General features: G+C 35.4%; 1 pseudogene; it reads right to left on the reverse strand.

Annotated features, from left to right (window-relative positions):
• Positions 1–6,403: 6,403 nt before the first annotated feature.
• On the reverse strand, positions 6,404–6,801 carry LOC124527157 (uncharacterized protein C12orf31 homolog; annotated as a pseudogene).
• Between the last annotated feature and the right edge of the window lie 19,731 nt (positions 6,802–26,532).

A 26,532-nucleotide genomic window follows, 5' to 3' on the forward strand; every position in this document is an offset into this window, starting at 1 on the left:
ATGTGTTTTAATGACAGCTTAAATCGGGGGGTCACTACACTACAGCCAACCTGCCAAATCCAGCCCACCACCTGGTTTTGTAAATAAAGTACTATTGGAACAAAAACCACACTCACTGTTTGCATATTGTCTGTGGCTGCTTTTGTGCTATAACAGCAGAATCTATTAGTTAGGACAGAGACAGTATGGTCTGCAGTGTCTAACATAATTACTGTCTGGCCCTTTGTGGGAAAAGTTTGCTGATCCCTGGCTTAAATCAATATCATAAGAAAGTAATTCTAATATCAAAATATAATTTCAAATATAATACAAAATATAATTATACACCTATATGTTATATATAGTATATATATATATATATATATGTATCTCCATACACATATGTATGTTATAGAGACACAGTATACAAAAAAGAAAAATTATCTAGAAATTATCTGTTCTTTTGTGGTATCTGTGCTCTATAGTCCTTCACCTACTGCTTGGCCCTGGTTATTAAATATTAGTATTACGTTACTAGTAATATATATCTAGGAGGTACAATTGAGACTTTAAATTTGTTTTATGAATACTTATTCTTCCTATGAATAAGAACATAAGTTTGATTTTATGTATTTGCCACATTTTTGCATACTTGAGAATTCAGGTCTCTATTTGAATTGGATAGTCCTGTAGTCCTCAAACTCTAGTATGCCTCAAAATCACCTGGAAATTGATAGCACCATTCCCAGAGTGTCTGATTCAGTAGGTCTAAGATGGGGATTCTTAAATGAATTTCTAACAGATTTCCAGCTGATGGTGATGCTTTGGTCTGGGAACCGCACTTTGAGAACCACTGGAATAGACCTTGAAGATGGTAAAAGGGTAGCAAGAACCCCTGAAAGTATTCACTGAGATAGCCTGAGTCTTCTGAAAAATACCATACTTTCCCAAGAGAGGGTCTGTGGCATTAAAAGGATTTGTTAAGAAGGGATGAAAAAGCAAAGTACAAAATAGAATATGTACTATAGAAATTAGTTTTGGTATAGTCAACAAATGTAAGGTAACATGCAGTAAAAAAAAAAAGTTGTGTTAAGAATGGAAGGACTGTGGGGCGCCTGGGTGGCGCAGTTGGTTAAGCGTCCGACTTCAGCCAGGTCACGATCTCGCGGTCCGTGAGTTCGAGCCCCGCATCAGGCTCTGGGCTGATGGCTCAGAGCCTGGAGCCTGTTTCCGATTCTGTGTCTCCCTCTCTCTCTGCCCCTCCCCCGTTCATGCTCTGTCTCTCTCTGTCCCAAAAATAAATAAACGTTGAAAAAAAAAATTAAAAAAAAAAAAAAGAATGGAAGGACTGCTTTATATTATTTTTCGATTGAAAGACCTACATGCACATACTGGCCTTTCTGCTTACTGTTTGAGTGACCTTGGCCATATCACTTAATCACACTGAACTTCAGTTCTTTGTGTGCACATGAAGAAAACAATGCCTATCTCACTGGAATTTTGTAAGGACTGACTATGTGAGAGCACTTCATAAAGTTTATGCAAGTGTGAGCTGGAGGGTACATAACTTCAAAATCTTGATCATGGAAGAAAATAAAGAGCATATCTATTAGGAAATGATCCCATCATTAGAATAAAAAAAACCTTTAAAGTTTGTTAGAGGAAGACAGTGATCAACACTGACTTCACTGAGTTATTACGTTTATTAGATTCATTTGTTATGTATTTCATTTAAATTCTGAGGTTTGGCCTTCAAATTTCCATTAATTTGGGCTGTTTAGACTTTTGAGGTTTTCATTTGTCAAAATTGTTAGCTCATGGGTATTACTAACACAAATATTGATGTGTAGCTTTGGCCTGTTAGCTATCAATGGAAATCAGAAAATCAATAAACTTAATAGCTGTTCATTACATAGTTGATGCATTTGCAGGACTATGTTGAGTACTGTCAGTGAGTAATCAGTTCAGTCAAAATCTATTACCAGATCACTGCCAGAAATTTTGTATAATATACTGTTTTATTTATGACTTTATATAGCTACAGCAGCACTTTTTTATGAAGCAGTCTTTTGTCTTACAAGATTCACATTGCTTATAATCCGTGGTCTTTTCAACCAGTTGGAAGCACCTACCATCTAGGAGTTATCATTCCTAGATTAGCCCTCTGTTGGTAGAAGTAGTGCTGTAGCTCTCAGGTCAGCTTCTATCCTAGGATTAATTCCATCTAGTCCATTAACTCAGTGAGCTTGTACTTAATGAATTCCTCCTGTGTGCTAATTACTATGGGAGTACGTATCTCTGGGCTTTTTTGTAGTATATCAGCTAGCAGGGGAGGAATGTTTAAACGTATACTATAAGGAGGATAAAATAAATGCCATGCTGGGGTTCAAGAAACAATTAACTCTAATCAATAGGGATTTGGGAAGTCTTCATAGGGTGTGGCATTTGAGCGGAATTTTGCAGAAGTATAATTCACTTTGTGAAGACTAGATGATAGACATTCCAGCATGAGGAAAGAACTTGAAAAGTATTGTGTGCTATAGAAGTTCATAGAAGGGTCAGCATCAGACTTACAGGTCAAGGGAAGATTTCTGGAGAAGATAAATTCTAAGAGGTTAAGGGTTACATGTTAAGGAACAAAAAAGAGTTCTCTAGATGAAAGTGGGAAAGGATAGGATTGTTCTAGGTAGAGAGCACAACATTTGTGAAACCTTGAGAAAAGAACTGGGCTCCTCAAGTAATTGAGAACTCAGTGAAGTTTAGTATGGCTGAAATCAAGTGACTGATGTAAGAAAGAGGCTTTATCATGCAGATTTACAAACCCTTCCTTAACAAAGAAAAGCCCTCCAGAAATTTGTTAGGGCTAGAGATTTACGTACAGAGCAGATTTTTACAGGTAATACTAAGAATGTCTGTTCTAAATAAAGCATCTTGCTGTAGTAGCAGACCTTGAAAGTCCACAAAAGAGTAATGTTGCTTGATAAGACTAATGGCTTTTCTTGCATATGAAATAAAATGTGACAGTTCTTGCTTTGTAGCAGGATTAGGATTGTTCTCTATTCAGAAAGAAGAGGGAGCAGGGTAAGGATTTCAAGAATGCTAGTTTCCAAATTTTAAGCAAAACCTTTTTATAAGAATTCTTTTAATCAATTTTTAATCTGAGTCATTAGGATTTTTGTGTTGGTTTGTTTCTTGTTTTTTATTTTGTTTTCTTTGGTTTCTTCTTTTTTAAATATTCTTTGCTTCAAATAAAGTTTGCTGTTTGTTTCTGAGAGCTGTAGCCAACCTCAAGGCTATCACTAGGCTATCCCCATCTTCAACAAAGGAGTGTGCCAAAATAGGGATGAGAAGAGAGAAAGCAGGAGGGGGGTGGGGAGTGTTGGGTCCCCTGACACTACTGTCCCATGGGGACTCTCTGATACCCTGTCACAGAGCGTAAGATCTTCCCTATCTCTCCCCATCTGATTTGTTTTTCTTGTCTTTCTCATCCTTTTCTTTTTGTTTCTCCTTCCTGTTTTTTCATGCCTTTTGTGTGAGTCTCTTTATGTCACATTTGTTCCCACTCTGTCTTTGTATCTATTTCTCCCCTAACTCCCATTTTTCTTCCTCAACTGGCCACAATATATGTATCTGAGGTCTGTTATGTTTGTTATAGTTAAATGTCATGTTGTTTCCCTCTTCTTTTAAAATACATATAAGTGGAATATTTTACATTTCTCTCCAGATATATTCACTTTTCCATATCTGTAAACATATGGTTTGCTCACTTATAATGTTTATCTTTTTTTTCCCCCCACTATGGGTCAGTGACATTTAACTGAAAAAAGATCAATCTTTTCTCATTGACTGTACACCACAGGCTAGGAAGAAGCTGGTAGGGGTCATCTTTAATTGCTATCAGTGCCTGCGGATGCTTTTAGCAAAGGTTGGGTTAGACTCTTTTCCTAGAGTCCGTGTAGCATAGAAGATATTATTACTAAAAGGATCTAGGAAGGCTTCTTGGAGTAAGTAACTATGGTGACACCATTCTACCTGATTTTTAACTCTAACTTTTTCTAGGCACAAACATCATGTGTGAGGTAACATTCACCTCATGTTCATTTGGTCACCCTGTTCTCACCTGTACACCACACTGACTTAATTTTCATAATAGGTTAAGAAGACTATATTTCGGGGGCGCCTGGGTGGCTCAGTCAGTTGAGTGTCAGACTTTGGCTTAGGTCATGAACTCATGGTCTGTGAGTTCGAGCCCCACATCAGGCAGTGTTCTGACAGCTCAGACCCTGGAACCTGCTTCGGATTCTGTGTCTCCCTCTCTCTCTCTATTCCTCCCCTGCTCACACTCTTTATCTCACTGTCTGTCGCTGTCTCTCAAAAATAAATAAAGATTTTAAATAAAAAAGAAAGGTATAAAAATAGCAGTAATACAGACACCTGCACACATCTCCCAACTTGCGATATGGAACAGTGAAACCCTTTCTTGCAGTGTTCTCCAATCTTATCTAAGATATCCTGAATTTTGTTCCTGTTATTCTCATGCCGCTCTGTGTGTTTCACTGTATTTGTGTATACCCCCAATAATATAACACTTATGTTTCGATACTTTTTAACCTTTTATAAATGAAAAAATAGTGTGTGATTTTTTTTTTTTATCACTTGCTTTCTTTTTCTGTTCAACATTATGGTATACTTCTATCATAATCCTTATAGATGTAGTTAATTCATTTTAACTGTTAGGAACTATTCTGTTTTCTGAATATACCCAAATTTATTCATTCTCCTATTGACAGACATTTGGATTGTTTCAGATTTTTTGCAGTCAGAAACATTGCTGAAATATACATAGTTTCTCTCTTCGGGTGCACATATACAAGAGTTTTTCTAGGGCCTATATGTCTAGTAGAATTGCTGAGATATAAGGGAGACACATCTTCAATTCTACCAAATGGTGCCCAATTGTTTCCAAAGTGGTCGGTGCCAGTCTTTACTCACAAAAGTATTGTATGGCATTTCTGGTTGCTTTACATCCTTGCTATACTTGGCATTTCCACAATTCTTCACTTTTGCCAGTGTGTGGTGTTATTGCCACAATGTGCTGACTGTAAAATGGTATCTGATCTTGGTTTGAATGGGCATTTCCAAGATTATTAATGAAGTTGAGTTTCTTCTAACGTATGTATTGGTCATTGGTATTTCTTCATCTGTGACATGCCTATTCAAGTTTTTAATGTATTTTTCTACTGGTTTTAGCATTTTCAATTTTTTTTGTCATCTAATGTGTTATTATAGATACCTTCTCAGTAGGTCTTAACGTTTTATGTATATGAATTTATCAATCCTTTTATGTCTTATACTTTTTTTGGTCCTGTTTTATAAATTCTTCCCTAATTCAAGGTCATAAGCATATTCTCCTACATTGTCTTCTAAAAATTTTGCCTTTCACAGAGCTTTAATCCACCAGGAATTGATTTTTGTATATGGTGCACTGTAGGGGTCTAATTTTTTTTCGTTTGGAGAACTGTTTATTCCAACATCATTTATTGAAAACTGTCTCTTTTTATTGAACTGCAATGCCAGCGCCTTCATCAACCAGGCTTCTCAATATGTGTAGAATATTTCTGGCCTCTCTATCCTGCTGTATGTCCTGCTTAGTCAACTTAATTATCCCTACACTAATAGTGTATGTATTACTAGCCTTATAATAAGTCTTGATATCTGGTAAGATAAGTCACCCACCTCATTTTTCTCTATATGAACATTTTGGTTATGTTTAAGTTTTGCTTTTCCATATACATTTAAGAATGAGTTTTTTGAGATTTACTAAATTGATAAGTGAATAGACTGATCAATTGTTATGCTGGGATTTTTACTGAAATTACGTTGAATCTATAGATTTGGTAAGAAATGGTATCTTTATGATATTGTATCTTCTTATCTTTTTTTTTCAAGATCTAGACAAAACATCTTTTATTCTGAATTAAACAAAATCAAAACTCCAAACAAGTGGTGCTTATAAGATCCACTGACATTATATTTTAAATTGTGTAAAAGTTTTCCTTAAACCTGAATTAGCTCGAATGTGTCAGTATAATATCTTTTTTTATCTTTACTAAGACCAAGCAATTACAACCAAATAACACTTGATAGAGCTTTGATGTCTGAGAATCCCTGCACATTGGACACCATCCAATTAAAATATCAGTGTAACTTTCATTTATCAAAGAAAATATTAAAAAAAAAAAAAGAAAAGAAAATATTTTATCAAGCTCCCAAAACAAATTTTAGGAGTGAAGTTGGGTTTGAATTGAAGAAAGAGGCCAAATTAATTCTGGAAACAAAGTTTTCATTTGGTGGAAGTTGAAACCCATGTATACATTCTAATCAAAGACCTGTCCCATGTACGATTTTTCCAGTTTTTAAGAGTCTAACAGGCCAAACCCTTCATTGCCTTTGCTGCCTTTGTTTTGCATTTCCCCTTCCATTTTTCTCACTTTGCCTTCAGCCTTGTCCTTTTCCTTCGTCTCCGGTTCATCCGTATGGGGCACTACTGTCCATGCTGGTCTAGAAGACTCTTTTGGTTTCTGTTAATATCAGTCTCCCTTTTCATGTTATCTTTTTTATCTGGCACCATGCATTGAGTTTTGACAATATTTGGGTACCACCACAGTTGATATCTCTGGAACATCTGTCATTAAAATACCACTATCTATTTTAAGAATACTTTTAAGTCTGATGAGTTCCTTTGGGGCATTCTTTTTTTTCCATTTACTTCCTTTCAGCACGCATCTTCCTTTTCCATTTACTCCGTAGGCTTTTAGCCATATTTTACCTGGAAAACGGGAAACTCAAAAACTCAGAGACCGCACACAGACCACGCTGTCTGGAAGCCTCCACACTTTGGCCTTCCAGGCAGTGCCTTCCACACACTCCCAGGAGCCCAGGGCAGGCGTGCACTGTATCTTCTTATCTTACGCAGTTATGCAGTGTATAACTCTGCATGCTTACTTAGGTCTTCTAAACTTTCACGATATTCTCCCTAATGGACTAGCATATCACTTGTTGGATTTATGCTGAGGTACTTTATATTTTTATGCCACTAAAATGGTATCTTGTTTTAAATTATATTTTCTGCTCATGGCTGATATACACAAATGCAGCTGACTCTTAAATATTGGTTTTGTATATAACAAATAAATTATCTATAGATACTTTTGGGTTTTCTCTACTTTTTATCTATTAATAGTCACCTTTATGTTTCTTCCTAATTGTTATGTCATTTGTTTCCTTTCTTTAATGTTATGGCACTGATTAGGACCACCAGGACCTAATAGAAATGATGATAGCTAGCTAGCATAATTACCCTGTTTGTGGGCATAAAGATTATTTTTTAACATTGTACCATTCAGTATGATATTTGCCTTACCATTTTCAATTTGGTTTAGTTTTGGGGAAGGAGGAGTACATCCCTTTTTCAGGTTAGAGATGTTTCCTTCCTTCCCTAAGTTTGTTTCTAATCTCAAATAAATGTTGAATTTTGTTGAAGACTTTAGTTTTTTAGTTTAGTTTTTCTCCTTTAATCAGACAATTTTATGAATTACACTAACATATCTTCTAATGCTGAACCAAACCTGCGGTCCTAGAATTACTCCAACTTAATTATGATGTATTATCTTTTTTTACACTCCTGGATTTCATTTGTTTGTATATGAGTTATATGTGGGTATGTATGTGTTTGTGTACTGTGTGTGTGTGTGTTTACTTTTTTACCCTTTTTGCATCTGCATTCATGATTTATTTCTATAATGTTTCCCTTTTAGTACTGTTCTTGACTAGTTTTGAAAGTAGATTTGTGCTAGCCTAATAAAATGAGTTAGGAAGTCAGTTTGAGTTGGGAAGTTAGGAAGAGAATGAATGAGTTAGAAAGTAAGGAAATGAGTTAGGAACACAATTATCTTGTTCTTGAAAGTTTGGTAGAATTTTGCTGTACAACTCTATGAACCTAGTGTTTATAGAAAAGTTTTTTGCAAATGATTCAATTTCCTTATGAGTTAGAGGACTGCTAGAACTGTTCACTTCATGTTTGGTCTTTGTGGATTCCTTACCTCATATGATCTCAACAATATATGTAATTTGATTTTTTTTAATATTCTGTCCTGTATAATTTGTTGTGCTCAGCAGAAGTTTCATTTAAATAATCTGATCCTCCATTGTCTAGGAAATAGGAGTTTTTATTTAACCATCATCTTTTCCAATTGTGATTTACCACATTACTTTCTTATAACTCCTTTTTTTTTTCAAAATCACCAATACTTTCTAATTTGCCAAATCTAGTGGAATTTTTCTCATCATATTTAACCTTGCAGCAGCATTCAGCACAACTCACCATACTAGTCTTCTTGAAATTCCTTTTCACTTTATATGACATAATACTGATTTTCCTGCCAGTCCTGGCTAGCCCTTTCTCTTCTTCCTACCCAATCTGCAAGTATTGGCATTCACTGGAATTCACTTCTTTTCTCTCTATAACTTCTTAGGTGAATTTGTCACTTTCAACTGGAGTAAATGCTTTGTGTATGCTTATTACTTCCAAATTTATATCCCAGACTTTCTCTTCTGAACTCCAGACTTGGAGATGACTTTTTTTTTTTTAACATACAAGCATGTCAAAGTCATTGTGTTTAAAACTTGACTCTCAGTTCCCACCTGATCAGGATAGTCATCATCTTGTGCCTAAATTCCCATAATAACCTCACAATTAACTCATTTCTCTAGTCGCTCTTGATGTGCTAGAGAGTGACTAGTGACTGCTTTTGACTGAGTGCTCTGGAAAGGCCTCCCTGAGCAGCTGGCATCTAAATTAAATCTGAACAAAAAGGGACTTGGTACAAAAAGAGCATTCTAGGGGGAAGGAACAGCTTCCATAAATATCCTAAGGGGGAAGCAAGTTTAGAATGCTTAAGAACCACAAAGAAGGCCATGTGCAGCTAGGGCAAGGGTTAGAATTTGATTGAAAAACTTAGTAGGAGCCAGATTATGTAGGGTTTTTAAGTAAACGTATGGAGTTTGAATTTTATTTTAAATGTGATAGGAAGCCAATGAAAAGTGATAGTTTCAATTTAGGGGATAAGAGAGAAAAATCAAGGTCTGGAGTTTGGTAAAGATGTCAAGACTAGACCTAAAGATTTGAAGGTCGTTAGCATGTAGATGGGTCATCTAGAGAAAAAATCAAGATAGAAAAAAGGAAGGGGTCCAATCTGAACATTGGGGCACCCTAACAGTTAGAGGGGCCAGTGTAGGAAAATGAAGAATTGTGCCCAACGAGGAGTATATGGTGTCATTAAAGCCAAATGAAGAAAGTTTCAGGATTGAGGAAGTGATCACTTTATTGAATGATGGGCAGGAGTAGAAATGGAAGTGTAATCCTGCTCCTACGAAGGAGCTTCAAGGACACGTCCTTTCAGTTAGTATTTTCAAGGACAATGGAAAGTATCTTTTAAGTACTACCTAGAAATTCTTGAGGGCAATAAACAAGTCTCTGACATTTTCCCAAATTAAAAAAAAGAGAAGAAAAAATCTTTTAAGGAGCTTCCTTCCCTAATACAGGAATACCACATTCTATAGCAACAGTGGCCTGAGCTCAGCAGACCATTCAACAGGTACCTACTAGATTCCTTGTGAATGCTTAGTGTGCTCCAAATACCGTATTTGTAGACCAAACATAACATTTGGTTCCTTGCTCATGCATGTTTGTCCCATTGCTGTTTTGTAGAAAAACTTAAGGATGATTGATAATCTTTTGGACCAGATGAGATTTTCTTAGAGCTTACACCTTTGCAGTATGTCTGACTGGATAGACATAAAGAATGTAGGAACATGTAAACTTGGCTTGTGTAGAGGGTCCTTTCTTCAGTCATCATTTTTGAACAAAGACTTTTAGCAGTGAGTAATTGTTGTTTGAAGTAGTAACTGGCTTTATAGTATGTTTACTAAAGAAGAGTTTTAGAAAGGGGATAGCAGGGAGACACTGAAACTTTGCAATCCATATTCTGATTATTTTGGTCAAATGGCTTTCTGACGTGTTGAGCAGTAATTGCTTCCAGGGATTTGTTTTACTGACTAATCACTGTCTCATTGTTTCTGGATTATTGACCTCCTACATCCATCTGGCTGCCAGGATCAAGCCCTGAGTCAGCCCGTAAAAACTCTTCTTGAAATGTTTTAAATTAATTGTGGATTTGTAATGGTTTCATTTTCAAGGTTCATTTTTAGCTCTAATATTGTTATTTAGTCTTAACACCGTATCAGTTTTGTGATTATTAAATGAGTTTCAGTAGGCCTGGAAGTGTTTATGCATATAAAGTTTATATTTTTACTCAATCTTAGTGTTCATGAGTTCGAATTTTATTCTTAAGCATTTTACTTAAAGTTTACTTATATCCAACATAAGAAATATGCCCTGGCTATTCCAGTTACAGATGCTACAGACTGGCAAATATACCTTAAGAGGTTTATAAATTTCCTTACTTGTATGGACCCATTAGAGATTTTTCTTCCCATATCTTGAGATACTACACAATGATTGTCACTAACACTGCCATCTCCCCTCTCCCAAAGATCAGAGATCTTTGGAACACTCATCACACATTGGTAGTTGGTATGGATCCATAAGAATTAAAATGTATAAGGAATAAATAACTCAAAAATCATATTCCTGTGGTTAGAGATCTGTCCTAGAGCCCCTGTCCTTCCATGCTGGGCTGTAATTGGAAGATTTGTATGTGAAGCTCAGAACTATTATAAATGTTCTCTCACCATCTCACTTTCTTGTCCTGCAACCTTTGCACCCATCTTCAGGACCTCCTGTCTTACCTTATTCCCAAGGTTTAGCTCCCAAACAATCATGATCTTCCCATCAATTCCTCATCTCCTAGATTTTTCCTTTCTCCAAATTTATCAACCCTGCAGGGCACTGTTCTCTTCTATAGAACAATAAACTTGTCTCTCCTAAAGTGTTTCTTCCATCCAGAGATCATATTTGTATTTTAATAGGTACCATATCTTAATTTGGAAGAGAAGATAGAAATGTAATGGGAAGGCTTGACTAAGATAATATAGTTGTGAAGCTAGAACTTGGAGTGCTAATTTTAATAGTCACTTCACCTATAAGTAGAGCTGGACTTGCCTATTATTTTGCAACTTTATAACTTAAAACATTGTGCTTGTCATGAAAAAACACTATTAAAAGCAAGTGAATGGTTAATATTTTTTAAGTTTATTTATTTTGAGAGAGAGAGGCTATGAGCAGAGGAGGGCTAGAAAGAGAGAGGAAGAGAGAGAATCCCAAGCATGCTCCACACCATCAGCACAGATCTGGACGCAGGGCTCAATCCCACAAACTGTGAGATCATAACCTGAGCCGAGATCAAGAGTCAGATGACTGACTAACCAACTGAGCCACCCAGGCAGCCCTGAATGTTTAGCATTAATATTACTTTGTTCCTGTAGCGGATTTCTGTCAAAGTCACAGAGGAATGGGCTAAAATATATGTCGCATTTCCCATTTGTTGATTCCTTTATTGCTTTGTCTATCCTCTGCTTTTCATCTTATCTTAATGGCTGCATTTATGCTCAATGTGGCGAATGTGGGAATTAGGTATGATATGCTTTATTGAAATCATAATGTACTGGAAACCAGTTAAAATGTGGAAACTTTTCTCCATTTTTATAAAGGTTATGATTGTTACTCATGTGAGATTTTCAACTTAAATATTTTTCTTAAAATACAATTTAGAACACCAAATCATTAGGCTATCTCACCAGAATATTTTAATTGAAAAAAAAATACACAGCTGTGCATATAATTCATAGTTCTGACTTACTATCATGTAATTATCATAACATTGTGAAGATTTTAAACCTGTCCAAATTTAGCAATAATTTAAACCAAATAAGAATCATATGTGGGGCGCCTGGGTGGCGCAGTCGGTTAAGCGTCCGACTTCAGCCAGGTCACGATCTCGCGGTCTGTGAGTTCGAGCCCCGCGTCGGGCTCTGGGCTGATGGCTCAGAGCCTGGAGCCTGTTTCCGATTCTGTGTCTCCCTCTCTCTCTGCCCCTCCCCCGTTCATGCTCTGTCTCTCTCTGTCCCAAAAATAAATAAACGTTGAAGAATCATATGTATTTCATTATGTGCAGCTTGACCAACTGTATTGGAACATACAGAAACAGAGAGAGTTTAGTAATAAAGATTTATTATTACCTATACTTTAATAATATAATAATGTGCCATTTAGGGCTTTTCTTGATTAAAAGACAAGAATCTTATTTGCATTTATTTGAAGAGAAAGACTGTAATGAGAAGCAAGTGTTGACAAAATGGTGGAACAAACAGAAAGGAGATTATAATTACAGACATCAGAATTCAGTTTAGGATGTGTATATATATATATTGCTTCTTAAATGATAGTTTGAGGAGTAAGAGATTATTCATTCATTTGATTTGGATGTAGATGCTCCAGTTCTTTTCCCTGAACAGGTAGAATTTCTCCAAATAGTTCAGATTCTTAAACATATGTACTCACCCTTGGTTCTTGTTTCTTTATAAGTCCCTGGAAATTTGCCCTTTCTATTAATCTGTCATCCCTTATTCTCCTTTCTGATTTTCTTTCATCAGTTATGCCTGAATACATTTTCCAGGCTACATTCTTAAACTAAAGAAAAAAAAACCTGCCATCAATATTTAGTCATTTAAACCATTATCTTCTTATGTGGCAACTCCTTTATAAAGTAATATGAATGTGGCTCAATTTTTTACTCTAAAATCAGAAGAAATAAAAATTTAACATAACAGTATCTCTTGGTGATAAATAACATGTTTACAACTTGACCAGTTCCCCCGAACTCTTTTATTTATTTATTTTTTTATTTTTTAACTTTTTTTTTTTTTATTTTTTTAGAGGGAAAGAGTGTATGCAAGTAGGGTCAGGGGGAGAGGGAGAGGGAGAGGAAGAACAGAGGGAGAGGGAGAGAGGGAATCCCAAGCAGGCTCCATGCTCAGCACAGAGCCCAACAGGGACTCCGTCTCTCGAACTGTGAGATCATAACCTGAGCCGGTATCAACAGTCATCAAGAGTCGGATGCTTAACCAATTGAGCCACCCAGGTGCCTCCACAAAAACTATTTTTAAAGTTGATTTAAGTAATTGATCGTTGTTGTTGTTTTTGTTTTTGTTTTTTTAAGTGCTGTACCTAACAAGTTAATATTTGGAGAGGGTCTAATTTTATTAATCATTTGTATTTCAACTTATTCCTGAAAGTGAATTTCATTATATATTATACTTTGCATCCTAATGCTAAAATTCAACTTAAGTGTTAGGAACAAAGTTTCCACTAAGAATCAGTTTTAGGGGCGGGCACCTGGGTGGCTCAGCCAGTTAAGTGTCTGACTCTTGATTTCAGCTCAGGTCATGATCTCACAGTTTGTGGGTTTGAGCCCTACATCGGGCTCTGCTCTGACATAGTGGAGCCTGCTTGGGATTCTCTCTCTCTCCCTCTTTCTCTGCCCCTCCAGTGCTCTCTCTCTGTCTCTCTCTTTCAAAATAAATAAATAAACTTTTAAAATATTAAAAGAACAAAGATGATTTACACTCCCTAATTTTGAGATTCACTATAAAATTACAGTAATTAAGACTGTGTACTATAAAGATAAACATATAGATAAATGGAACAGACTAGAGAGACTAGAAATTAACTTTCACATATATGGCCAATTAATTTTCAACAAAACTACCAAACAATACAGTGGGAAAAGGAAAGTCTTTTTAATAAATAATGCTGAAAAAACTGAATATCCTTATGGGGAAAATAAGTAATGACACTTATTTCACACAATACATAAAAATTAGCTTGAAATGTATTATAGAGCTAGAAGAAAATATTTGCAGCCTTGAGGTAGGCAAACATTTTTTTGATAGACACAAAAAAGCACAAAATTTTAAAAATAATAAATTGGACTTTTTTTTAATTAAAAAGTTTTGCTCTTTGAAAGACACCATAAAGAACAGAAAGGCAGAGTGGGGCACCTGGGTGACTCGGTGGGTTGATCGTCTGCCTCAGCTCAGGTCATGGTCTCACAGTTCATGAGTTCAAGCCCCAAACTGGGCTCCCTGCTATCAGCACTGAGCCCGCTTTGGATCTTCAGGCCCCCTCTATCATCCCCTCCCCCACTGGCTCGTTCTTTCTCTCTCTCTCTCTCAAAAGTAAATAAACATCAAAAAAATGTGTTAAAGAAAAGGCAAGTCACAGAATGGGAGAAAATACTGGCAATACATATTGACAAAGGATATATCCAGAACAGATATAAAGTTTTTGAAACTCAGTGAGAAGAATACAGACAACCTAATTAAATAATGACCAAAAGATTTGAGACACAATTTAAAAAAGAAGTGAATGGTTAATAGAGCACTAAACATGCTCAATATCATTAGTCATCAGAGAAATACAAACTTACTGTATAATCCAGCCATTCCAATATTACATATGTACCCAAGAGAAGGGAAATACACAAAGACGTTACATAAATGTTATAGTAACTTTATTCTCAAAAGCCAGAAACTGGAGGGGTGCCTGGGTGGCTGTCAGTTAAGTGTACGACTTCAGCTCAGGTCATGATCTTGTGGTTCGTGAGTTCCAGGCCTGCTTCCGGCTCTGTGCTGAGAGCTCAGAGCCTGGAGCCTCCTTCAGATTCTGTGTCTCCCTCTCTCTCTCTCTGCCTCCTCCCCTGCTCGCAATCTGTCTCTCTGTCTCTCAAAAATAAGTAAACATTTTAAAAACTTTTTTTTAAGTCAGAAATTAGAAACAACCCAAATGTCTATCAGCAGGTGAATGGATAAACAAATTGTGGATATTCATGTAACAGAATTCTACCAATAATAAAAGGAAAAATAGATCTACCCAACAACAAGGAGCTATTACAAAAACATGTTGAGTGAAAGACATCAGACATGAAAGAGTATACCATTTGTATGAAATTCTAGAAAATGCAGACTAACCCATACTGGGTTTCTTTAAATGTTATAGTTTTATATGCTGCACTTCATTAATATAGCAAAATACTCTGCTTTTAAGAAAAAGAAATTAATGTCTTCTAACATCCTCCCTACCCCATCTCTGTTTAAAAGATCAAAATTTTATATAAATTTGATAAGCATATGAAATAAGCTTAAACAGCCATGTAGTTATCAGATGCAAAAGCTTAGGAGACATCTATTACAGTGAGAAATATACAGAATTTGACGTGCAACGACCTGTTTCATATTCCAACTCTGACTCTTTTGGGTCCTCTTAAACTTTGAGAGTATCAAATACTGTATTTGAAAAATGGGGATATTATTTATTACCAAAAATTATGTCTCTTTGAGAATCAAATAAAATAACAATTGCACTTTGTAAACAAAATAAATCCCTGTGCCTACCCACAGTCAGCTCATAATTCCTTATAAATAAGAATTCTTGGGGCACCTGGGTGGCTCCGTCGGTTAAGCGTCCGACCGGCTCAGGTCATGATCTCACAGTCCTTGGGTTCGAGCCCCGCGTCGAGCTCTGTGCTGACAGCTCAGAGCCTGGAGCCTGTTTCAGATTCTGTGTCTCCCTCTTTCTCTGACCCTCCCCTGTTCATGCCCTCTCTCTCTCTGTCTCAAAATAAATAAATGTTAAAAAAAATTTTTTTAAGATGAAATCTAATAGAGAATGAACCGTGAGAGGAAACAGAAGATATGTTAATGATTCAAAGCTTTTTTGTTGTTGTTGTTAGAAGATTCCTGAATATACCCTGTACTCCCTTCCCCAGTATCATGGTGTTAAGGGTAGGCAGCAGCTGTGCAACTGCCAGAGGTGACGGGGCTGGCCCCAACACCAGTGTTACTGACATTTTCCCAATAAGTTTCCTTTTCCCCAGTTTTATTTCATATCTTAATGCCACATAGGTACCCTTTGTCTAGCTAGTGGGTGGCCAGAGCATAACAACTTACAAACAAAGGCAAAGGCATTACTGGGTTGATAGAGGAAGAGAGTTGCAGGGTTGTTTGTTTGTTTGTTTGTTTGTTTGTTTTTTATCTCCTCTGCACCTAGGAGTGAACATAACCAATGCTTATTGGGGGACTATAAAGAGAGTACATCTTTTGACTTTCTCTGGGTTGGAGGAAGGAGTGGATTGCTGCCTTTGGATTCAGTATTTATTTCTGGAAAATCTGTCTTTTTACTACAGTCATCTTCATATAAACTGCTGCTTCCGCACAGTATAAGACTGTGGAGTCCTTATATGTACTTGTAAACACACTTTTGGATAAACGGTTCTTTTGATCTTCATTTTCAGTACTCTTCATTTTCATTTTCATTTCATTTTCATCTCATTACTTTTCAGGTTTTGACACAATTTTTTTAAATAAGGATTTGAATATAAAACATTAACCCTAGGTAAAGAACTAAGGGATTTTTATATGCCATAGTTATTCATTCTATTTCTAGTAGTTGTTAGACTCTTACATATGTGTATACTAGCCAACCGTTATTAATATTCCTACTTTCTTTCTCTAATTTGTTACCAAATTATAACTTTAGTACAATGATGCATTACATTTTAATCATGAGAAACCATAATAATATCATTATATTTGAACCTGAACTATAATATGATTTGTGACATCTTATTTTTATATTAACATCTGTATTTTATAATGTATGTGGTGTGTGTGTATACATACCTATGTTTATTGTAGATACATTTGACTACATTTATATGTTCACAAAGGTTTATATAGAGACATTAAAAAAACAAACAGGCATAGGCAGCCATGGGTATTCGTTATATATAAAGGTTACTGGGGATGCAAAGATATAAAAGAAGAACCTAGTAATTGCCTTTAAGATCAGAGCACAAAGCATTAGTTTGGATTTTACAAGGCCAGCCAGCAACAAAAGAGCAGTAATTTATGAGCTCAGCGTAAAAGAATAGCATAATTGCATTAAAAATTAATGCTAATGAACACTAAAATGGGGAAGGTGGTTATGATGAAAGTTTGTATTCATCTTCTCTGGTTTGAATGATGGCTAGTGGCTTGATTAATGGCTTAATTTCTATCAATTAGCGGGGAAAAATCTCCTGCGAGACAAGGGTAAATTGAGCATTGAATTACATATCTTGCTTTTGTGTGCTAAGAAAAAAGAGCTGCGTATCTCTGATATTAGCCACAGTGACAAATGTGGTGTGCCCTGCGATGTCTGCATTAGCTCTCCTGACAGGCAAGTTGTGTGTGGTTATGGGGTGTTTGGAGATGGCTGGCAGACAGCATTCGCTGCAAGTTCCTTAGAAACATGCAACTCTTCCATCTACAGAATTTTAATTAGAGTCAATAAGAATTCTAGAATTAAAATGGACAGCAAACAGTGACTTCAGAGTCTGTATTCCGCCCTATTAATCTGGTATACTTCGAATTATAGTCCTTTCTCAGTCCTGTTAAAATAAGAAAGCTTCCAGTAGCTTTAGCTTTGTTGGAGTTATTATTTCTTGCCACTCGTTTAAAGTAGGTTTGACTACCCATGTTTGTTACACTTGAAGCGAGCATAAGGCAATAGTCTATGTAGTAGATTACATAGTAGTTAGGGTTTAGCCAAATTTGCAGAAACCATTTTAGTTCTTTGCAACAACAATTGCTACACAATTAATAAAGAACAGTTCTAAAATGGTAATTTACTACTCAGGTTGTTCTCAGGCTTAAATGAAAGAATAGCCAGGTTTTCTAAAAACTTTATATTTTTTAATTCATTGATAAAAGTTTTCAGGATATGACATTTATAATTCTTTAAAAACTTTTTCAAATGTGTAAGCTTCTGAAAATATCATTTGTAATCTAGCTCAAGATAATGCCAGAAGACCGAGATAATATTTATGGCATCTTCTCTACCAAAAAAAAAAAAAAAGCCACATTGTATTGAATGAATAAGCATTAAAATGCAGAATAAGAACAATACCAAGAACATTTATTATTTCTAGTAAATGGATGGGAAGGAGGAAAAAAATAATCTGTTATTTGGCAGGTGTGGGTAAAGAATTCATTTGACTAGGAGATAATGACTAGATCACAGTTCGTGAACTGCATCCCATTTCTACCACCAACTAGTTATGTGACCTTGATCAAGTTATTTAGCCTTAGTTTCTCAACTGTACAATGAGAATAATAGTACTGTTTCTTATAGTTATGATAGTTCAATGAGGTAACCCATGTGAAGTGCTTAGCACAGGGTGCCATAAATGTAAGCTTCTGTTACTGCTGAGATTACTACTTCTTCCACCAGAACAGCTCCTCTGGCCTTTTCAACAACCATTTAAATAAAAAATTAGCCTTTGTGACCTTCCTCACAAGGTCATTCCAGATACTGATGATCAAAACAAAGTGTCTGTAGGTTTACAGACACTAAGCTAAAATGCGTTTGCTTTATAACATGATTTTTACCACACAACTACTATTTTGGGGAGTTTGCGTTACAAGGCACCCATTAGGAAGTGGCAGGACCTCCCATCTCTTGAGTCACTGGAGGATGGGAGGCCATGAAACACGACTTCCCCACTCAGCCTGCAGCATTCAGTGAGCCAGGGTGGAGTCCAGCGTCTTGGAGGTGATAAAAGTCAGCTGGACCTTTTGTGCCTTCTCAAAGATGTGCGTAGTCCTGTCCCCTCTTCCAGTCATTCCCACAGCCCTGCCACACCACAGGTGATGCCCCAAAAGGTGTGAGCTAAAGCTAGTTACTGTGTGGCTGAACTCATAAAAGGTTGCCAGCCTTAAATGATATGGCCAGAAATTGAGGTTATATCCAAACGTTTTAGCCAACTTCCACGTCTCTACTACTACTACTACTACTACTAAATTAACACTCTAGTACTAAGTCTGTCATTTATGAAGTCTGTCATTTATTAAGTGCTTTTAGTGCTTCCTTACCCTGTTCTAGCACATGTATCATCTCCTAAATTTTCTTGGCTTGATCCTTCACATGATTCTTCTGTCTGCTGGATTCTGCATGTCAGAGAGTTTTCCCCTGATCATCCCATTTGAAATAGCTCCTGTTCTCCTTTCTAGCCTTCTACCCTGCTCTATTTTTCTTGATATTATATTGTTTATGTACATGTTCATTATTGGTCTCTCCCATGACAAATATAAGCCTCATGAGGAAAGAAACTTATTTGTTTCTAAACCCTTGTATTTGGAACAATGCCTGGTACATTGAATGTGCTCAAATATTTGAAACGAGGAAAGGAGAGCAGGGAAAAAGAGTCACCTCTCAGCCATTCTGTGATGTTTAGGTTGTTATTCCCATGACACAGAGGAGAAAACTGAGACCATTACAGCTTGAACTGCTTGCCCAAGGTCACACAACTGGTTATTAGCAGAGATAAAGTGTAATCCAGATAGTCTGAACCCAGAGCTCTTAAACTAACTACTTAAAGACACCTAATTTTTTAAGTTACAAAAACTTCTTATAATTTGACATTCCCTCTCTCCCCGCAAGAAGGTGTTTTTTTTTTTAATGGTTACCTTCATGCCTTTTAATTTTTAGTTTTTCAACAAAAGTTTATTGACGACTCACTAAATAATAGAGCATACTACACTAAGTCCTGGGGTTGACAGAAAAAGTTATGTTCCCTCTAGCTGAGGAAATGAAGCTTTCACTAATGAAGAGATTAATATCAGTGCAAGGCAACATATGCTAAGAGCCAAATGAATTATGGAAAAGGCCCTTTTCTCACAGGTGGCAAGTGAAGGTAATAGGGAAGATTAAGAAAAGGTGAAAGCATTCTAGGTGAGAGGAGCTAAATGAGGTATTCAGTGTGTATTTTGTTTTTTAATAAAACCTAGCCTGATACCCACTTATTAAAATGTTTATCAGAAACTCTTCACTGGTACAGTCACATTAAAGTTACTCCTATTACTTAATTTGATACAGAAAGCAGTTTAATATAAGATTAGTCTGTCTTGGACCTTATCCAAAGAGGGTTGTTACTAGAAGCCTTCAGGAGCCTCATTGACATATATAACCTGGTACTGTATTATCAGCTTCCAGAAGACTAATAGACCAGCCACATTCTACTTAAGTTTTCTCATCTTTCAAGTTATTTGTGGATATCATTTCTGGGAATTTGTGCCCAGGGATCTGGGTCTTATGAACAGTCTTAAAATATTGAGGTTGGATTTCTAATATTTGCTTTATGAAAGAAACTTATTTAAAATATACTGTTTTGAAGGGAAAGCAATTCTGTGTCTCGTTAAAATTTGTGTTCATGAGAAACTGTTATAATCACCTTAGATTATTATCACCTTACTTAGAATTTCAAGTAAGCTTTGTGGCTTTTTCCTGGTAAGCTTTATTTGTTTATAGTCTATTGAATAACTATCTTTGTTTACTGGCCAATTTGTTTGCTTTTTTTTTTTTTTTTTTTTTTTAATTGTAATAGCAGTTGAAAATGCTTTACGTTTCAGACTGGTTTGTTTTCAGTATCTATATTTTACCATAAATAGGAATTTCATGAATATTTCCATTCTTGACTAAAATTTGAGTCCATTTAAACAGAAAATAAGATATTCTTTTGTATTATTCATGTATTTATAGCAATACTATTAGTATATAAATATTTTTTTCCTGGAAGAGTAGCATGAGTACCTCAATAACTATGAGGGCAATTGACCCAAACTCTTTGTAACATAAAATGCATTTTAACTTTGGGGAAATTCATAAAATATTAATATTCAAAAGGAGTCAATTGAAGATGAGATTTTCATGTGTAAGATACCTTTCATGAAACATTGGCAGTTATTCCATGGTTACATCTTGGGTAATAGTGCCATCTGCTGTTTTCAGCCTTGTATTGCTGCCAGTTTAGAGAGATTGGTTTGTGTAATCCACAAATGGTATATAGATTAAAATTTTGTCTTTTCAAATAAAAGGCTTATATCAGACCTTATCATCTTTACTAACATATCTTAATATTAACTTTGTGTTTCACTTGATAATATTTTTAAAGAAAATTCTTCAAAAGCTATGTCATGTGAAATTATCAAATATACCTTGAAGTGGTAGGTGAGCCTAATTTGTATAATGCAACATCAATAGTGACTAATAAAATGTTTGACTATAACTTTTTATCACATAGTTAACAAAATGACTTTCCATGTGGTGAATTAGTATTGATTTTTTTTAATCTGTGGTGACTTAGATTTCTGACTTAATTATTTTTTATTTTACTATAATATGTATCCCTTCCACTGAAATTTTACAAACTACCTATGGATGTCATTTTATTTACCAATAATGTGTTTATCAGATAGGATCAAGGGCTAATAGATACGTTTCCTTCGTGTTTGCCATGTTGATATTTAAAAACATCCCATAACTTTGATTCTCCCAATCATGTGTCCCTTGGTCTTTATTTTTACCTCATGACTGATAAATACAAGATAACCTTGTATGCTAGGCATTCATGCCAATCATGTAAATGATAAGGAGTTTTAATTCACATTTTTCCCAGTCAAAATTGGTAAAGAATTTTTAAATGACAAATTGATATGTAAACCTTAAAGAACCTGAATTTAAAACAATTTACTGTATATTATTGATGTGTTTTATTCCATTTCCCAAAATGACAGGATTATATTGAACACATACATTTGTATGACATTGATACTCGAATTTTGACTATGAAGCCATTCGATGCCTGTTTTTAGACAGCATGAAGCTGAGCTATTTTAAAACGAAAAATGTAAATCTCCCATGAGTTTTTCAAATTTTGACTTAGATATCTCTCTCTTACTCTTTAACCGACTGCGCCACCCAGGCGCCCCTCTTACTCTTTAAATATCATACTCTTTAAGTATGGTAAAATGGTTCTTGCATTGAAACATACAAGCTCTGTTGGTTTATTTTCATATTGTAAGTGAGGCAAACTAGCTTTCCCTTATCTGCCCTGTCACTTTGTTAGTCCTGAAGTGATCTTTAAAGAAACACAAAGACAACGTTCTGGTTTTCTCTAATCTTTTTCCTTCCTTCCTTTATTATTTCTCCAGTGGTGTTTTGTTAAACATACGGGCCCTTTGGCCAGCTTCCATGATAACACTTTTATTTGTTTTAGGAGCTGGTTGTTTGTCCATATTTAAAGCTGTAAACACTATAAACTTTACGCATCAAGTACTATTTGTGAGCTCACCTCTGACTTTTGGTACTAATGATGTGCTTTGTAAATCCAAATAAGAGAATATGTTAGAGAAAAAAATCCAAGACTTCAAATAGTTGATATACATGAGACATCATCCTGAAGTCAGAAATATTCTCTTTTGGTTGGGAATTAATTATGGTGAAATAATAGTGAAACTAATTAAGACCTACCCAAACAGATGTATTTTCATATTGACAAATTAAAGTTGGATCACATGGAATGGTATCCATTGTGACTTTTCTCTGCCATATTAACACTGTTATACATGTAACTAATAAAAATACCATCCACAGGTATGAGATATGTTCACATTAATAAATTAGCTGGGCAAAGAATTTTCTCTCATTTTTTATGCTCAATTAGTACGTTGCATAATTAAAATCCACAGGAGCTTTTATTCTAAAGCATGTGGAACTGTTTGCTCATCCATGACACTCTAGCAGTGCTTGCTTTTATGTTGTAAAATATATTCTTTCAAAGATGGGAGTGTTGGCTCTGGTGGCTATTGCTTCCAGACATTCCATGCATTATTTTTCACATGAGAAAGGACTGGTTACATCTGTCAGGGACACATCCCCAGAAGCGTATTTTTCCCTTAAATAAACTGGAGCTTGCATAAGACTATGTAATTATAATTTGTGGGGGTGCCTGGGTGGCTCAGTTAAGCATCTGACTTTGGGTCAGGTCATGATCTTATGGTTCATGAGTTCGAGCCCTGCTTCAGGCTCTGTGCTGATGCCTTAGAGCCCGAGCCTGCTTCAGATTCTGTGTCTCCCTCTCTGTCTGCCCTTCCCCCCACTCACACACTCTCTCTCCAAAATAAATAAACATTAAAAAAATTATAATTTGTGATTGGCCAAAAGTTGAAGCAAATATTTTTCATAAGTCGTTAATTTTTATTGAAATTATTAAACCAAATTTCTTTTCATACTCCCTGTAACACTTAGCCTTTTAAGCTTAGATCTGGGATGTGAAAAGTCCTTTGGTGCAAACAACTACCTTATTGCCACACCACTTATTACAGTTGTTTCTTAGCATGTAAATCCAGTTATTGTCCATAAAGTCTAAAACCCCAAAATTTTTTAGATGCCCTAGTTGAATATACAGTGACTCCTAACTCAGCCATGTATTCCTATCAGCCTAGAGCAAGAGTTTAAATCATGAGTGTGTGAACCATAAGGTTGCATTTTTCCAGCCTAGGGAGAAAGAAAAAAAAAAAAGAAAGAAAACCTTTTTTTTAAGGAAAAAGAAACACCTAAAATATGAAACAACACATGCACATGGCTATTTAGGAAAGCACTAATTATAAAAACAAAAGACTGAAAACACCTCAAATGACCACCAATAGGGCATTGAGGAAAAAAACTATCATAAAACCATAAAATAGGTAACTGTATAGCTATAAAATAGAATGGGGAAGTCTTTATACTGGGGTGAAATGATACTGAAGACATATTGTGTAGTATGTTAATTTTGTGTAAGAAAGAAGAGAATATGTATACTTAACATTTTCAGAAAGAAACAAAGGAAGGATAAAAAACCAAAATCTCATAAAAATGGTTACCTATGGATTGGGGAAAGAACTGAGAGAATGGGATGGGAAAGGAAACCTAGACTTCTCTGAATGATGTTTTGTTTTGACTTCAGAATCATGTGTTTTATGCAACTAAAAAATATTAAAGACAAGAAATAAAAAGTGTTTTTTGGTTCCTCAAAAAATTAAAAATAGACATACCATATGATCCAGGAATTCCACTAATGGATATTTACCCAAAGAAAATGAAAACAATTCAAAAAGGTATCTGCACCCCTATGTTTATTATAGCATTATTTACAACAACCAAGATATGGAAGCAACCCAAGTGTCCAACGATAAGTGAATGGATAAAGAAGATGTACACGTGCGTGTACACACACACACACACACACACACACACACACACACGGAGGAATATTACACAGCCATAAAAAAAGATGACACCTTGCCATTTGCAACAACATGGATGGACCTAGAGGCTATTATGCTAAGTGAAATAAGTCAGACAGACAAAAGAAAACACCCTATGATTTCACTTATATGTGGAATCTAAAAAACAAAACAAGTGAATAACAAAAAGCAGAATCATATGCAAATACAGAGAACAAACTGATGGTTGCCAGAAGAGGGGGGGGGTTGGGAGATGGACAAAATGGGTGAAGAGGAGTGGAAGATATAGTCTTCTAGTAATGGAATGAATACATCATTGGAACAAAAAGGTATAGTTTAGGGGAATATAGTCATTGGTATTATAATAGCATTTTATGGTGATAGTAGCTACACTTGTGAGTATAGCATAACATATAGAGTTGTTGAACTATTGTGTTGTACACCTGAAACTAATGTAACATCGTGTGTCAACTATATCAAATAAAAAATATTAATATCATTCACAAGGACAGCAAGACCTCAAAGACCAAAGACCAAAAAGCAAGACCTAAAAATCAAAAATGAATCCAAACAAACTAAACCTAGCCATATATCAAGTTGGTAGCATAATCACATGGAAAATTATTTTAAGTAACCTTAGAGTATAGTGTTTTGACAGTTGATCAGTGGAGTGATTCCTAAGATCTAAAAGAACCATAAAGAAATGTTAAACTGTGCTAATTTATCTTGTTGTTAATAGTGATATTTATCTTGTTATTATGAAACAAATACATACTCAACTTTCATATTAGGAGAAACAGCTAAGTACTTTTGACCATATCATTAAGACTTAAAATTTTTAAAGTGAAAGAAAAGACATACAAATAAAAAAATCAAAGACTTTAAAAGTCCTCTAATCTTTAATTTGATTGATAGTATCAGCAAGAACTCATATTAAGTTTTCTCTTCTTAAAATATGTATTTCCTATCCCACCCACTGAAAAAGCTGAGAAGCAGTGACAGACTAATAACAATAAAGACCCCGGTGTCCCAGTTACTGTTTCAGAATATCATTCCCCACTAACAGGAGTCTGAGCCCTTTGAAGAAACAGCTAATTTCAGGTCTTGGACAGGGACTATACAAAATGAACCTGGAACATCTGAGTCACCCCTTAACTATATCAAAAGGATACAGGACCAACTTCAAGAGATTCCCACTACCCAAAGGTAGAATAATCTGAGCAACAATATATTAAAATGATTACATGGAGTAAAATATGTTAAGTATATAAATATTCAGGAACTCATTCATCTTTGGATCAAAATTGACAAGTAAAGGGAAAAAATTAAACATTTATTCTCCCTTTCCTGTACAGACTATATACTTCACAGCCAGTGAGGGAAGTTCTTCATTACATAGAAATCAGAGCTAAAAAATGCAGGAAGAACAATAGAATTAGAAAATCACCATTTTACAACATCTCATGAAATAATGGGTCTAATCAACAAACATTAATGTCTGCTAAAAACATTAAGGGAAAAGTTGATGAAGAACTTTATAAGAGGGTCAGGCTGACATCAACTTAGACCCACTGATCAATCTTAACATCTTTAAAATTGGGAGAAGCACATCCTCGTATGGTGTGATAGGAATTACAAAGCATCACCTATGACGTGTTCTTGACTAAAAGAAATTGAACTTGAATCTTATCCAGTCACTAGATCTAACTACTGGCTTACACAAAATACAAAGGATAGAGGAACATGTTAAATGACATCATGAGAATAAAATCAGCCAGATCTAGAATGTAGAAAAATTTTAAGTATAAATGATCCATTTTCTCCAACAAACAAATGGCAATGAAAGAGAGGGACTGAAGACTGTCAGTGATTAAAAGGGTTTAACATACTTATCAAACAAGTCTAATGTGTGGACCTTGTATGGATCCTGTTTTAAGCAAACTACCTGTAAAAAAGACGTTGTTTTTTTTTTTTAGACAGTGAAAATTAAACATGGACTGTATAAGATGATATTAAGGCATTATTGGTAATATTGTTGGATGTAAAGATGGTATTGTAGTTGGGTTACTGTTGTTTGGGGTTTTTTTTTTAAAGCCCTTACCTGAAATACCTACTAAATACTTAGGGGTAACATGGTACAGTGTCTGGGAGCTACTTTTGAGTACTCCATGTCTACCTAAAAAGATGAAGTGAGGATCAATAAAGTAAATAAGAAGTAACAAAGTTCATGACTATAGAAGCTGAGTGATGGGTGCAAATGGATTCATTGTGCTGTTATTCCTTTTGTATGTATTTCCAAAATATTTTTTTAATTTTCAAAGCCCTCCCACTAGATTAGCCCAGATTAGCTTATATCATTATAGCAGTGAC

This window comes from Lynx rufus, unplaced genomic scaffold (assembly GCF_022079265.1).
Source record: "Lynx rufus isolate CCGP_SWC_20201006 ecotype Redwood Valley unplaced genomic scaffold, mLynRuf1.p SCAF_5, whole genome shotgun sequence".
NCBI lineage: Eukaryota > Metazoa > Chordata > Mammalia > Carnivora > Felidae > Lynx > Lynx rufus.